Here is a 15443-nt window from a genome sequence, read left to right as displayed (position 1 = left end):
GAAAACTGTATCTGTAAGACCTATCACAAAAATTTTTGATAAAGGCAATAACTTAATTGAGATTGGTTTGAAAGAAGATATGCTGCATAAAACAACAAGTAAAATTTACAAGAAATAGATTAATGCAAATAGTGTCAGTAGATGGTAAAGGAGAAATGGCATCATACATGTGGACATATAATTTTTAACACGTTGAGTATGTTGTGTAAACGTCAGTTAGTTAGCAGATGGGTTACCAACAAATGAAGAATCAGAATTTCTGAACTGTAAGGTCTGTATTGAAAGCAAAATACCCATTTACCTTTTGAAAACAATATAAACAAAGCAAAAGACACAATAAACACTATTCATGCTGATTTGAATGGGTCTCACTCAACTCATGGTTAGCATGGGGAAAGACGTTTTCTCACTTTTATTGATGGTTATGGTAAACCAACTAGAGTGTACACTATCAAATCTAAGAATCAAGCTTATGATTGCTTTGTTGAATATGTTAATAAAACTGCAAATTTAACTGGTAAAACCTGTAATGTATTGAGATGCGACAATGGGAAAGAATATTGAAATTCAGGTGTGTATCAATTTATAAGACAGAAAGGAATCATTTTAAATGCATGTCTTCACTGTTTATATGGATTATATGGTGCAGCTGAAAGATAAAACAGGTCAGTTATGGATATTTCAAGATTTCTATTAGCTGAAGTAAGAGTAGGTAGGAAATTTTATGTTAGAGATTAGATGTACTTTTCATTCTAATTGATCCATTGTGAGGAGATCCTCTGGGATGTGGAACACGTCAGAAAACAAGAATACACAATAAATCCTTACAAAATAAGAACAGATATGATAATGTACTTTTCACAGATCCCAAATGAAATTGCATTTTGGGATGTGGAATTGGTCAAAAAAAAAAAAAAAATAAATAAAAAAAATAATAATAATAAATAAATAAATAAATAAAATAAAATAAATCTTAAGCATAATTACATTTAAAAAGGATATAAAACTTGCTGCTATATATTAAAAGTTCAATACTAAAGCACTCCGTCTTCAGGCCACAAGTGGCCCATCGGGACCATCCAAACGCTGTGTCATCCTCAGACGAGGATGCGGATAGGAGGGGCGTGTAGTCAGCACACCGCTCTCCCGGTCGTTATGATGGTTTTCTTTGACCGGAGCTGCTACTATTCGGTCGAGTAGCTCCTCAGTTGGCATCACGAGGCTGCGTGCAGCCCGAAAAATGGCAACAGCACATGGCGGCCCGGATGGTCTCCTATCTAAGTGCTGTCCACGTCCGACAGCGCTTAACTTCGGTGATCTGACGGGAACTGGTGTATCCACTGCGGCAAGGCCATTGCCAAAAGTTCGATACACTTAGGTGCATATGATCCTTCTTAGGCTATTGTGGACATACATCATCTAATAAAAGAAATTAAATAAAAAACATTTTTCAGCACTTATTTACAATGACTGCATTACTGCAGAAAATTTATACAAAAGTCAGGTTGTATGCTGTACTCACTTTATGTAATATTATTAATAAGATACACCCATCAGTCACTTCTGCTAAGAAATTCATCAGTGGAGTAGAAGAAGTAGGTCACCAATAAATCCTTTAGACTCTTCACAAACTGAACTTTATTGTTGGTTAACTTTTTATGTCTACTGGCATATTGTTACTAAATAGTGGGCACGTTTCTGAAACAAAGTAAGTGACTTTAAATCTTTGTGAAAGTTATTCTTATTTCTAGTATTGATTCCATGTACTGAGCTGTTGGTTTGAAAAAAAAAAAAAAAAACAAAGATACATTTTTAATGATAAATTTCATTAAGGAATAAATATATTAGGAAGCACAGGGAAGTATCCACAGTTCCTTAAACATCCCTCTGCAGGGTGTTCTTGAGTTTACACCACAAATAATTTGTATTGCACATTTTTGGGCTTAGCCTAACTTGATGAGGTACCCCAGAAAATCATCCCGTATGACATTATGGAATGAAAGTAAGCATAGTACACTACCGTTGTTATTTTTATATCACCTATCTCTGACAAATTTTGCATATTAAATAGGGATTTGTATAGGTGCTTGAGCAGTTTTTAGTGTGCTCCTACCAGTTAAATTTATTATCGAGCTGTAATCCCAAGAATTTAACACTGTCTACCTCTTCTATCTGCTAGTCATCATACACTCCTGGAAACTGAAATAAGAACACCGTGAATTCATTGTCCCAGGAAGGGGAAACTTTATTGACACATTCCTGGGGTCAGATACATCACATGATCACACTGACAGAACCACAGGCACATAGACACAGGCAACAGAGCATGCACAATGTCGGCACTAGTACAGTGTATATCCACCTTTCGCAGCAATGCAGGCTGCTATTCTCCCATGGAGACGATCGTAGAGATGCTGGATGTAGTCCTGTGGAACGGCTTGCCATGTCATTTCCACCTGGCACCTCAGTTGGACCAGCGTTCGTGCTGGACGTGCAGACCGCGTGAGACGACACTTCATCCAGTCCCAAACATGTTCAATGGGGGACAGATCCGGAGATCTTGCTGGCCAGGGTAGTTCACTTACACCTTCTAGAGCACGTTGGGTGGCACGGGATACATGCGGACGTGCATTGTCCTGTTGGAACAGCAAGTTCCCTTGCCGGTCTAGGAATGGTAGAATGATGGGTTCGATGACGGTTTGGATGTACCGTGCACTATTCAGTGTCCCCTCGACAATCACCAGTGGTGTATGGCCAGTGTAGGACATCGCTCCCCACACCATAATGCCGGGTGTTGGCCCTGTGTGCCTCGGTCGTATGCAGTCCTGATTGTGGCGCACACCTGCACGGCGCCAAACACGCATACGACCATCATTGGCACCAAGGCAGAAGCGACTCTCATCGCTGAAGACGACACGTCTCCATTCGTCCCTCCATTCACGCCTGTCGCGACACCACTGGAGGCGGGCTGCACGATGTTGGGGCGTGAGCGGAAGACGGCCTAACGGTGTGCGGGACCGTAGCCCAGCTTCATGGAGACGGTTGCGAATGGTCCTCGCCGATACCCCAGGAGCTACAGTGTCCCTAATTTGCTGGGAAGTGGCGGTGCGGTCCCCTACGGCACTGCGTAGGATCCTACGGTCTTGGCGTGCATCCGTGCGTCGCTGCGGTCCGGTCCCAGGTCGACGGGCACGTGCACCTTCCGCCGACCACTGGCGACAACATCGATGTACTGTGGAGACCTCACGCCCCACGTGTTGAGCAATTCGGCGGTACGTCCACCCGGCCTCCCGCATGCCCACTATACGCCCTCGCTCAAAGTCCGTCAACTGCACATACGGTTCACGTCCACGCTGTCGCGGCATGCTACCAGTGTTAAAGACTGCGATGGAGCTCCGTATGCCGAGGCTAACTGGCTGACACTGATGGCGGCGGTGCACAAATGCTGCGCAGCTAGCGCCATTCGACGGCCAACACTGCGGTTCCTGGTGTGTCCGCTGTGCCGTGCGTGTGATCATTGCTTGTACAGCCCTCTCGCAGTGTCCGGAGCAAGTATGGTGGGTCTGACACACCGGTGTCAATGTGTTCTTTTTTCCATTTCCAGGAGTGTATTTTAGGTACATACTGAAGGGAAACATTTTACAAGTTCTCAACTCTTGTATAGTAATTTTTTTTTTTTTTCCAAAATTTAGTGACGGGGAATTGGTTAGGAAAAATTTATTAATGTCCATGAAGATCTCATTTCTAAGGCTATGCTTTATTTACTACTTATTGCAATGTTTGTATCACCTGCAGACAAGACAAACTTGGCGCATATGGTAATGTTACTGATTAAAGGTCGCTGAGATAAAAAAAAAAAAAAAAAAAAAAAAGAGAGAGAGCCCTAAGATGGGACCTTTGGGGACATCACATGTTATTGGTTCCCAGTTGAATGATGCCTGATAGCTTTCTATTGACTCCATTTGTTTTCTGTCAGAGATATAGGATTTGAATTGTTTTCCAGCATATCATGTTACATTACAATATTCTAAGTTACTTATTGCATTCAGATGTCTTTGACAGATCTCAAAATACACCAATAGACTGTAATCTACTGTTTAATGAATAAAGTACATTCTCACTGTATATACAGGTAGCGTTCTCAATATCAGATCCCTTTAGAAATCTGAAGTGTGACTTGGATAGTATTATATTTGTAGTCAGATGGTTAAGAAGGTGATTGTATGTTATCTTTTCTCAGCCTGGAGTAGTTTTTGCATCTTTGTACCTTAAAAACAGAACTTCAGCTAATGCTATTGAGAAGAAATCTCCATACGAGATATTGTTGGGGAAAAAGCTAATGTTAAACATTTAAAGTTGCATAGATGTTGGGTTTTTGCACATGTGTCAGAACAGCTGAGAAAGTCAAAGTGGGATCATAAAGCAGACTTTGAAATCTTAATAAGGCAAACAGTGAAGTTTGATACAGAGTATTGATTATCAACAAAGTTATCACTGCCAGACATGTTGACATTGCAGAAGATGATGTCAGATGTATTGATATTAAGGACTCTGATTCAGGAAGTGAATATTTTCATGATTCTGGGTGCAAAAGCATAGACAATGAATCAGTAAGTGAGCAAATGGGGTATCAAAAGGTGAGTTCAAGCAATCATAAACAAAAACAGGAACAAGAGTTGAGGAGATCAACTAGAGAACATACAGTGCCTGATAGATTTAATAATTATGTGATGAGTAACTTCTTTTATGTACTTTGGTACACTTCTGTAGTGATGATACTGCATAAAATTTTGAGGAGGCGAAGAGTAGTAATCAGCCAAAAGTTTGGGAGTGAGCAGTGGATAAGGAAGTCAAAAGTTTAAATAAAAATAAGACCTTTAAACTAGTAACTAAACCAGTCAGTGTAAACATTCTTGATGTAAAGTGGGTTTTTACAAGAAAATCAGATAACACGTGTAAAGCAATATTAAATGTACGGAGCTTTCAATAAAAAGTAATTGTGAATAATATTTATTTGCCATTTGCTATGATACAAACATTGGAAGTTTTGTTGTCATTCTGTTGTCAAAAAGGTTTACTTTTAGAACACAGGGATGTACAGACTACACTTCTTAACGCCAAAGTTTTCAAAGAAATTTATGTGTAGCAACTTAATGGACACAAGGACGGAACAGATAGAGGTTTAAAGTTATTAAAGGCATTATAAGGCTTGAAGGAAAGCCTTAGAGCATGATATGATTATTTGGGTGAGTTCTGAAAAGGTCAGGGTTATGAAAGAAGTAAATATGATTATTGCTTATACATGCTAATGACTATAAATTATGTGAAACAATGGAAAATCTAGGATGGAACATAACAACATTGTGGAAAGGATAATTGCTACTCACCATATAGCAGAGATGCTGATTCACACATAGTCACAACAAAAAGACTGTCACAAAATAAGCTTTTGGCAAACAAGGCCTTTGTCGTCCCCCCCCCCCCCCCACACACACACACACAGATATATATGCAAGCACAACTCATGCGCACATGACCCACGCGCGCATGACCACAGCCTCCAACAGCTAAAGCCACACTACGAGCAGCAGCAACAGTGCATGATAGGAGAGGCAACTGGGTGGGGGTAAGGAGGAGGCTGGGATGGGAAGGAGTAGGGATAGCAGGGTAGGGGTGGGGGATGGTGAAGTGCTGCTTGTAAGTGCGCAGGGACAAGGTGGGGAAAGGGTATGGCAGCTAAGAGCAGTCAATGGGTTAGATAGTGGGCGGGGAAGAGGGGGGAGGGGGGGGGGGAGCAGAAAAGGGGAGAAGTAAATGAACTGGGTGTGTTGGTGGAATAGTGTGGTGTGTAGTGCTGGAATGGGAACAGGGAAGAGGCTGGATGGATGAGGACAATGACTAACGAAGGTTGAGGCCAGGAGGGTTACGGGAACGTAGGACATATTGCAGGGAGAGTTCCCACCTGCACAATCCTAAAATGCTGGTGTTGGTGGGAAGGATTTATATGGCACAGCCTGTGAAGCAGTCATTGAAATGAAGAACGTCATCATGTTTGGTGGCAAGTTGAGCAGCAGGGTGGTCCAGTTGTTTTTTGGCCACAGTTTATCAGTGGCCATTTATGCGGACAGACAGCTTGTTGGTTGTCATGCTCACATAGAGTGCAGCACAGTGGTTGCAGACTAGCTTGTAGATCACATGACTGGTTTCACAGGTAGCCCTGCCTTTTATGGGATAAGTGGTGTTTGTGACCAGACTGGAGGCAGTCATGATGGGAGGATGTATGGGACAGGCCTATTACAGGAATATAAGCCATAGGTAAGGGACTGGGAGCAGGAGTTGTGTAGAGATGGACAAGTACATTGTGTAGTTTTGGAGTATGGCAGGATACCACTATGGGAGGGGTGGGAAGGATTGTTGGCAGGACATTTCTCATCTCATGACATGACGAGAGGTAGTCAAAACCTTGGCAGAGAATGTAATTCAGTTGCTTTAGTCGTGTGTGGTAGTGAGTTACATCTACATCTATATCATACTCTGCAAACCATCTAATGGTGTGTGGTGGAGAGTACTTTCAGTACCACTATCTGATACCTCCAACCCTGTTCCACTTGCAAATAGTGTGTGGGAAGAACGATTGTCGGTTAGCCTCTGTATTGGCTGTAATTTCTCGAATTTTTTCATTGTGGTCAATATGCGAGATGTGTGTGTGGGGAAGTGATATGTTGTCCGACTCCTCCTGAAAAGTGCTGTCCGAAAATGTCAGTAGTAAATCTCTCTGTGATGCACAACACCTCTCTTGCAACATCTGCTGGTGGAGTTTGCTTAGCATCTCTGTAACGCTCTCTCTCCAGCTAAACAATCCCAGGATGGAACATGCTACTCTTTGTTGGATCTTCTCTATCTCATCTATCAGTGCTACCTGGTAGGAATCCCAGATAGATGAACAATACTCAAGAATCGGGTGAACAAGCACTGCATAAACCACTTCTTTCATGGATGAGTTACATTTCCTTAAGATTCTTCCGATGACTCTGAGACTGGTGTCTGCTTTTCCCATGATCTGTTTTATATGGTCATTCTGGATAGTCACTCTGGATAGTTACGCCTAGATATTTTACGGTGGATGCTGTCTCCACCTGTTTTTCATCAATAGTGTAGCTGATCAGTAGTGGATTTATTTTCCTATATATGCACAGTAGGTTACATTTATTTATGTTCAGGGTCAACTGCCAGAGTCTACACCATTCATCAATTCTAAGCAGGTCATTCTGCAAATTCTTACTAACTTCTGGCATTGCTACGTTGGTATAAACAACTGCATCATCTGCGAATAGCCTTAAAGAGCATCCAATGCTTTCTACTAGATAATTTATATACAGGGTGAAGCAAAATTCGTGCACTCGTGCTTCGCAGCATGACTTCTCGTATGCCAGTGATGTCTCTCACCAATTTCGTCCGGTGAGTACATCCAGCAGAAAAAGGACATTAAAGAGTGGCAATCTGGCAACACTGTAACCACATGTATGGTAACTACCTCTGTCAGCACATGTTAGTTATGTTGTACAGTTGGTGCAATGGATAGAGTTTTGGGTTAGCATACAGGAGGTCGAGGGTTCGATCCTGGGTGGGGCGCATTTTTTTTATTTGCTAATTCCCTTATGACATTTCATACTGTAATATACACCATTTCTTAGGTCACATGTATCCTAAATTTACAACATTTTGTAATGCTGAGCATAACAAATACGTGGTTAGACAAATAAGAAATAGTTGAAACAAATGACCTGTCATAGGATAGAATAATTACAAAAACAATATCAATTTCGAGATGCTAAGGGGATAGTACAGAACAGTAAGACAACATCTACTTGTCATTTATACTACATATAATATGAATGCTCAGAAGTCACTCATTAGCAACCAGTGACAATAACGATGCCCATATTAATGACCACATGACCTTCACAACAGAATACGTTGTCATCAGAACAACACCTGCTCAAAGTGACCTCCCTGCACGTCCAAACATTGCGCAACCTGCCGGATCATACAGCTCTGGACCCTTCACAGCAGAGCAGCATGAACATGTGCTACCAATTCTACCACATTTGTCAGCAGAGTAAAGTAGATGTGCTCCTTCAGATGTCCTGACAGGAAGAAATCCACAGGATTTAGGTCAGGTGAATGTGGTGGCCATACGACTGGACCTCCACATCTGAGCTGTTTCCCTGGAAATGTTCTGTCTAAATACTGTCGTTCATTAATTCTGGAGTGTGGAGGTGCACCATCATGTTTGAACCATATCCTCTGCCAAACATGTAGTGGAACATCTTCTAGCGCATCAGGCAGATAGTTTGAGATGAATGCATGGTACCTTCATCCAGTCAAGCAGTCAGGCAACATGTAGGGCCCCAAACAACTGTCACCCAATGTTCAAGCGCAGACGTTGATATCAAGATGAACTTTATATCCATGGTCGCGGGTGACGTGCAGGTTAACCTCACACCAATGGTGGGCATTGTCCATACTGAAGACACCCTCACGAGAGAATGGTGCTTCATCTGACAATATTACGGTGATCACAAAGTCATCGTTGCAAGACATACAGCTGCTTTGCTATGGTATGTGTACTTTGCTGAGGTTCTTGGTGTATAACCACCAGAATAGCTTCCTCAGTAGCTGGAGTACAGCGAGTCCGTGGTCGACCTCTGTCACACAGTGGCGAATGGAGAGAACCTGACTCCCAAAGCTGCAACTCCAGATGATGAAACACATTTTTATCTGGATGGCGTCAATGTGGATATCTAGCAGCATATTCATGAGTGGCAACAGCAGACCGGTTATCAGATGCACCAAGGACTTGGAGTCTGTCATGGGCGCATTACTGCACTTGCAACTAGTCCCTGTCTGGTGGACAGTGTATTCAGTATAAACACACCATCGGTCCTGCGCGCTGTTCCACCTGACGTGCATTACCCCTCTGACAGATATTGGCACCACTAATTGTGAAATGTCCTGTTTGAAATTACACTGTTTCCCTAACAGTAATAGACATAATGTTTCTACAATCCCATCAGTAGAATAATAATAACAATAATAATGCATTGAGATAAATACTAAACAGCATGTGGTTACCAGACTCAGAGCTGAAAGGCATAATTAGTGGTACCATGGTGATAACACATACAAATAGAAACCGAGTCTGGACAATATTCACAGAGCACATTGCTAGTTCTACTGGTAACATAAGGCCCTAACGAAATGTAATGGACCTGAATGAGGCAAGAATAATAGTTGTTACTAATCTATGGGACTATTGGAGGAGGGTACAAAGAAAACAGATTTTGCATGCAGTAGATGAAATGGTGCAACTAAATTCACACCCACAATGTGGAAAGAGCTTCTTTCTACGATTGTAGTATGTAAGTGCAAATGTTTTCTAGAGGACCCACTGCAGTCACTGTTGAGAATTGAGATGTCAGATACCATACCACCTGTATTACATTTACCAAATAAAAAACATATGCCTCACCACACGATTGAACCACCCACCTCCAATATGCTAACTCTAAACTTTACCCACTGCACCATCTGTATGGCATAACTAATACATGCTGACATAGTTAATTACCATACTTGTGGTTAATGTGTTGCCAGATTGCTACTCTTTAACATCCTTTTTCTGCCAGATGTACTCACTCCACGAAATTTTATGACAGACATTTTTTTATTGCTGGCATGTGAGAAGTCATGCTGCGAAGGCCGAGTGCCCAAATTTCTCTTCACCCTGTATTTTGTAAACAGCAATGGTCCTATCACACTTCCATGTGGTACTCCAGATATTACCTTTACATGTTGATTTGGTTCCATTAAGAGTGACATGTAGAGTTCTGTCTGCAATAAAGTCTCGAATCCAATCACAGGTCCGCTCTGATTCTCCGTAAGCTCATATTTTCTTCATTAAACGGCAATGCGGGACGGTGTCAAATGCCTCACTGAAATCAAAGAACATGGCATCAACCTGAGCACCATTGTCCACTGCACTGTGGGTCAAGGGGAATACTCCTCTGTGGTTGGGTGGTGAGACTTTGGGAGATGGTGGGTGACTGGAAACATAAGGCACGGGAGATTTGTTTTTGTGCAAGGTTGGGAGAATAATTATGGTCTGTAAAGGACTCAATAAGATCCTTGATATATTTCAGGAGGAACTGCTCATCACTGCTGATGCAACAACCATGGGTGGCTAGGCTGTATGGAAGGGACTTCTTGGTATGGAATAGGTGACAGCTGTCAAAGTGGAGGTATTGCTGGTGGTTAGTAGGTTTGATATGGAGGAGATATTCATAAAGCCATCTTTGAGGTGGAGGTCAACATCTAAGAAGGTGGCTTGTTGGGTAGAACAGGACCAGAAGAAGTGAATGGGAGAGAAGATGTTGAAGTTCTGGAGGAATGTGGATAGGGCGTCCTCACCCTTAATCCAGATCACAAAGATGTCATCAGTGAATCTGAACAAGGTAAGGGGTTTAGGATTCTTGGTGTTTAGGAAGGATCCTTTAGATGGCCCATGAATAGATTGGCACAGGATGGTGCCATGTAGGCGCCCATAACTGTACCCCAGATTTGTTTCTATGTAATGCCTTTAAAGGAGAAGTAACTGTGGGTGAGGATAGAGTTTGTCATCGTGACTAGGAAGGAGTTTGTTGGTTTGGAATACATCAGGCAATGGGAAAGGTAGTGTTCAATAGTGGTTAGGCTGTGGGCATTAGGGATGTTAGTGTAAAGGGAGGTGGCATCAATAGTGATGAGCAGGGCACCGTGTGGTAGAGGGACAGGAATTGCGGAGAGTCGGTGGTGGAAATTGTTGGCATCTTTTATATAGGAGCATAGGTTCCAGGTAACAGGCTAAAGGTGTTGGTCTATAAGAGCAGAGATTGTCTCAGTGGAGGCATGGTAACTGGCCACAATGGGGCACCCTGGATGGTTACGTTCATGGACTTTAGGAAGCATGTAGAAGTTAGGAGTGTGGGGAGTGGTAGGGGGTGAGGAGAGATATGGACTCTGGGGAGAGGTTTTGGGATGGGCCTAATGATTTGAGGAGAGACTGCCAGCCGCGGTGGTCTCGCGGTTCTAGGCGCGCAGTCCGGAACCATGCGACTGCTACGGTCGCAGGTTCAAATCCTGCCTCGGGCATGGATGTGTGTGATGTCCTTAGGTTAGTTACGTTTAAGTAGTTCTAAGTTCTAGGGGACTGATGACCACAGCAGTTGAGTCCCATAGTGCTCAGAGCCATTTTTGAGGAGAGACTGGATAACCTGCTGGATTTCTGGAATGGGGCCACTGTGGCAAGGTTTGTTGTGGAAAACCTCCACCACTATGGTTTTGAACCACAAGAATCATCTAGCAGAAGGACTCTGCCAGCTGTCAGATACATCCACCTACAAACCTTGCCACAATGACCCCATTCCAGAAATCCAGCAGTATGTCCAGTATCTCCTCAAATCGTTAGGCCCATCTCAGAACCTCTTCCCAGAGTCCATCCCTCTCCTCACCCCTACCACCCCCACACTCCTACCTTCTAGATGATTCATAAATCCCATAAACCCAACCACCCAGGATGCCCCATTGTGGCTGGTTACTGTGCTCCCACTGAGAGAATCTCTTCTCTTGTAGGCCAATACCTTCAGCCTATTACCTGGAACCTCTTCTCCTAATTAAAAGACATCAACCATTTCCTCCACCGAGACTGCACAGTTTCTGTCCCTTTACCATATGGTGCCCTGCTCACCACTATTGATACCACCTCCATTTACACTAACATTCCTAATGCCCGTGGCCTTACTGTTACTGAACACTACTTTTAGCAAACCCCACAGTTTCCAAACCAATGACCTCCTTCCTAGTTACCATGACCAACTATATCCTCACCCACAATTACTTCTCTTTTGAAGGCATTACATAGAAACAAATCTGGGGTATGACTATGGGCATCTGCATGGCACCATTCTATGCCAACCTATTCATGGGCCATCTAGACAAATCCTTCCTAAACACCCAGAATCCTAGACCCCTCATCTGATTTATATTCACTGACGACATCTTTGTGATCTGGATTGAGGGGGACGACTCCTTATCCACATTTCTCCAGAACCTCAACAGCTTCTCCCCCATTAACTTCACCTGGCCCTACTCAATCCACCAAGTCACATTTCTAGATGTTGACCTCCACCTCAAAGATGGCTTCATCAGTACCTCCGTCCATATCAAACTTACTAACCACCAGCAATACCTCCACTTTGAGAGCTGCCACCTGTTCCATATCGAGAAGTCCCTTCCATACAGCCTAGCCACCCATGGTCATCGCATCAGCAGTGATGAGCTGCCCTTACGAAATATACCGAGGATCTCACTGAGTCCTTTACAGGTCATAATTATCCTCCCAACCTTGCACGAAAACAAATCTCTTGTGCCTTATCTTTCCAGTCACCCACCATCTCCCAAAGTCTCACCATCCAGCCACAGAGGAGCATTCCCCTCGTAACTCAGTACCACCCAGGATTGGAGCAACTGAATTACATTCTCTGCCATGGTTTCGACTACCTCTCGTCATGTCCTGAGAAAGAAACATGTCCTGCCCATTATCCTTCCCACCCCTCCCATAGTAGTATTCCACTGTCCACCAAACCTACACAATATACTCATCCATCTCTGCACAACCCCTGCTCCCAGCCCCTTTAATCACGACTCATATCCCTGTAACAGCCCTAGACGCAAGACCTGTCCTGTACATTCTCCCACCACCACCCACTACAGTCTTGTCACAAACATCACCTATCCCATCAAAGGCAGGGCTACCTGTAAAACCAGTCATGTGATCTACAAGCTAAGCTGCAACCACTGGGCTGCATTCTATGTGGGCATGACAACCAACAAGCTATCTGTCTGCATGAATGGCCACTGACAAACTCTGGCCAAGAAACAACTTGCCACCAAACATGACATTCTTCATTTCAATGACTGTTTCACAGCCTGTGCCGTATGAATCCTTCCCACCAACACCAGCTTTTCAGGATTCTGCAGGTGGGAATATGTCCTACATTCCCATAACCCTCCTGGCCTCAACCTTCATTAGATCTGTTTCCCCTCCAGTTGTAGTGTCCAATACAATGCAATTTTAAGTTTGACTTTGAAGCATGTTCAGATAACGTAATGGATAAGGCAATTGCTCATGAAAAACAGGAAATTAAGACTCAAATCCCTATATGTAACACATTTTTATTTGTCACAACATATGGGTAAAAGTGTTCCTCTTGGAACATCCAAGTCTCCAATAATTGTGTGTTTTTTTTTAGTGTTAATATCCTTTGTGTTATGAGCTAATTAAGCATTCCAAAATTCAATGAAAATAAAGAAACAAACATATATTGGCATTTACATGAGTATAGTCATGCATTTAAAAGTTACTAACAGAGTAGAGAAGCACATTGCAGAATTTAAAACTTTTTTCATGGGTATATAGGCAGATCCTCCCTTTCTTTTTTTCTTCTTCTAAAAGTGAAAGTTTTAGCAATAAACAAACACTGTGATTTATCATAAAAACTGCTGTTTGTGATTATGTTTTCATAATTACAATTTAATATTAGCAGCCTCAGGCAAAGTGGAGATAACTGTTTTATAAATGGTAGTTTTATATATAACAAGCAAAGGGTATGGGGTAAGTTTTGCAATAATGTCTCATTTATTTTACTTCTTAAAAATAATTTCCTGGTTACACAGGACATCAGTTTTTTCTTAGAAATCATCATCAAACAACTTTTTTACCCATATTCTGGTACCTGATAAAATTCGTTATCTGACATCTGCAGAAGCTCCCTGCACAACTCCCAGTTGAAATTTCCCTTGCACAGTGACACAGAGAAAGCTAAGCACTGTACGAGTGGTGCTCAATAAATCTGAAGCCTACTATATAATATATACAAGAAAAAATGAAGGATTTATGTGCTAGAGAGTTGTTATAATTACAACTCACTGAAAGCTGTTACAGAATGATCAGCTTGTTTCTCACCCAAGGGCATATGCACTTTCAGTCCCTCTATGGCTAAACTACAAACTTCATTTACTGCTGTCACCTGGCAAAACCAATTCATAACTTACTTCTGTAATTAATGTCCAGAAAAGTTCCCATGACAGCACAGAAAACGATCTACATTTAATAGCCAAACACTAAAACTCCAGCAAAGTGATGACCAGGCATAAAAAAGTATTTCCTGACGGCCACAATATCCTCAAATTGCGGGAAAATCTACAATATCACCTTGACACAGCCAACAAAGGAGAAACCCAGCCCTATCACCAATCATAATTGTGATAAAAACTGCTGGGAGATACTTGTGGACATCTCAATGGAAACAGAAGTCTCTTGCACCACACTTAAATCCATGTAAATCTTAACTCTAGATGCTACAAAAGAGGTATTGTACATCACAGTGTGATTTACTGTTTAACTTCTGAGAGAGTACATTCCAGAGAGGTTAACCAATATATTGCTTCCTCCTGTGTATACATCATGAAAAGACCATACAGATAAAATTAGAGAGATTTGAGCACACACAAAGGCTTACCAACAATCATTCTCCCTGTGCACCATTCACAACTGGATCAAGTGAAGGGGAGAAGTGACAATGGTACACGAAGTACCTTCTATACACGCCATCAGGTGACTTGCAGAGTATGTGTGTAGATTTATACATAGTAGCATAGTCACTCATCTAGTTAACTGTCCATATTTACTTTGTAAAGGTATTTGACAGACATACTTGAAGCTAATGGCATGGAATATGATGGTCTACAAAAAGTATCTATCTGACACTCAGGAAAGTAGTTTGATGGATGTCACACGCCGAAAATTTAGTTTCTATGTGACATGAAATATAAACTGCAAAAGCATGATGTTATTCTGGTCTCCAGTCAAAAATACTGGTTTGGTGCAGCTCTGTGACTCTGCTCTATCCTGTGTTAGCCACATCATCTCCAAATGACTACTGGGACCTACATCTGATTGAATCTGCTTATTGTATTCAGCCCTTGGTCCCCCCCCCCCCCCCCCACACACACACACAATTTTTACCTCCAACGTCTCCCTCCCTTAACAAACTGATGCGTTTTTCATGCTTCAGGGTGTTTTCCATTAACCAATCCCTTCTTTTAGTCAAGTTGAGCCACAAATTTATTTTTTACCCAATTTGATTCAGTACTTCATTTGTTACTCAATCTACTTCTCAGATCTTCAGCTTTCTTCTATAGTGACCACATTTCAAGAGCTTCTATTTTCTTCTTGTCCGAACTGTTTATCATCCATGTTTCGTTTCTGAACAAAGCTACATTCCAGTCAAATACTTTCACAAAAGGCTTCCTGACTCTTAGACGTTAACAAATTTCTCTTCATC

General features: G+C 42.2%; 1 pseudogene; it reads right to left on the bottom strand.

Moving 5' to 3' along the window:
* Nucleotides 1-1241: 1241 nt before the first annotated feature.
* On the bottom strand, nt 1242-1359 carry LOC126250240 (5S ribosomal RNA; annotated as a pseudogene).
* Nucleotides 1360-15443: the final 14084 nt, after the last annotated feature.

The sequence above is a fragment of the Schistocerca nitens genome, chromosome 3 (genome assembly GCF_023898315.1).
Source record: "Schistocerca nitens isolate TAMUIC-IGC-003100 chromosome 3, iqSchNite1.1, whole genome shotgun sequence".
Lineage (NCBI taxonomy): Eukaryota > Metazoa > Arthropoda > Insecta > Orthoptera > Acrididae > Schistocerca > Schistocerca nitens.
This window is presented reverse-complemented; position numbering and strand designations above follow the sequence as displayed.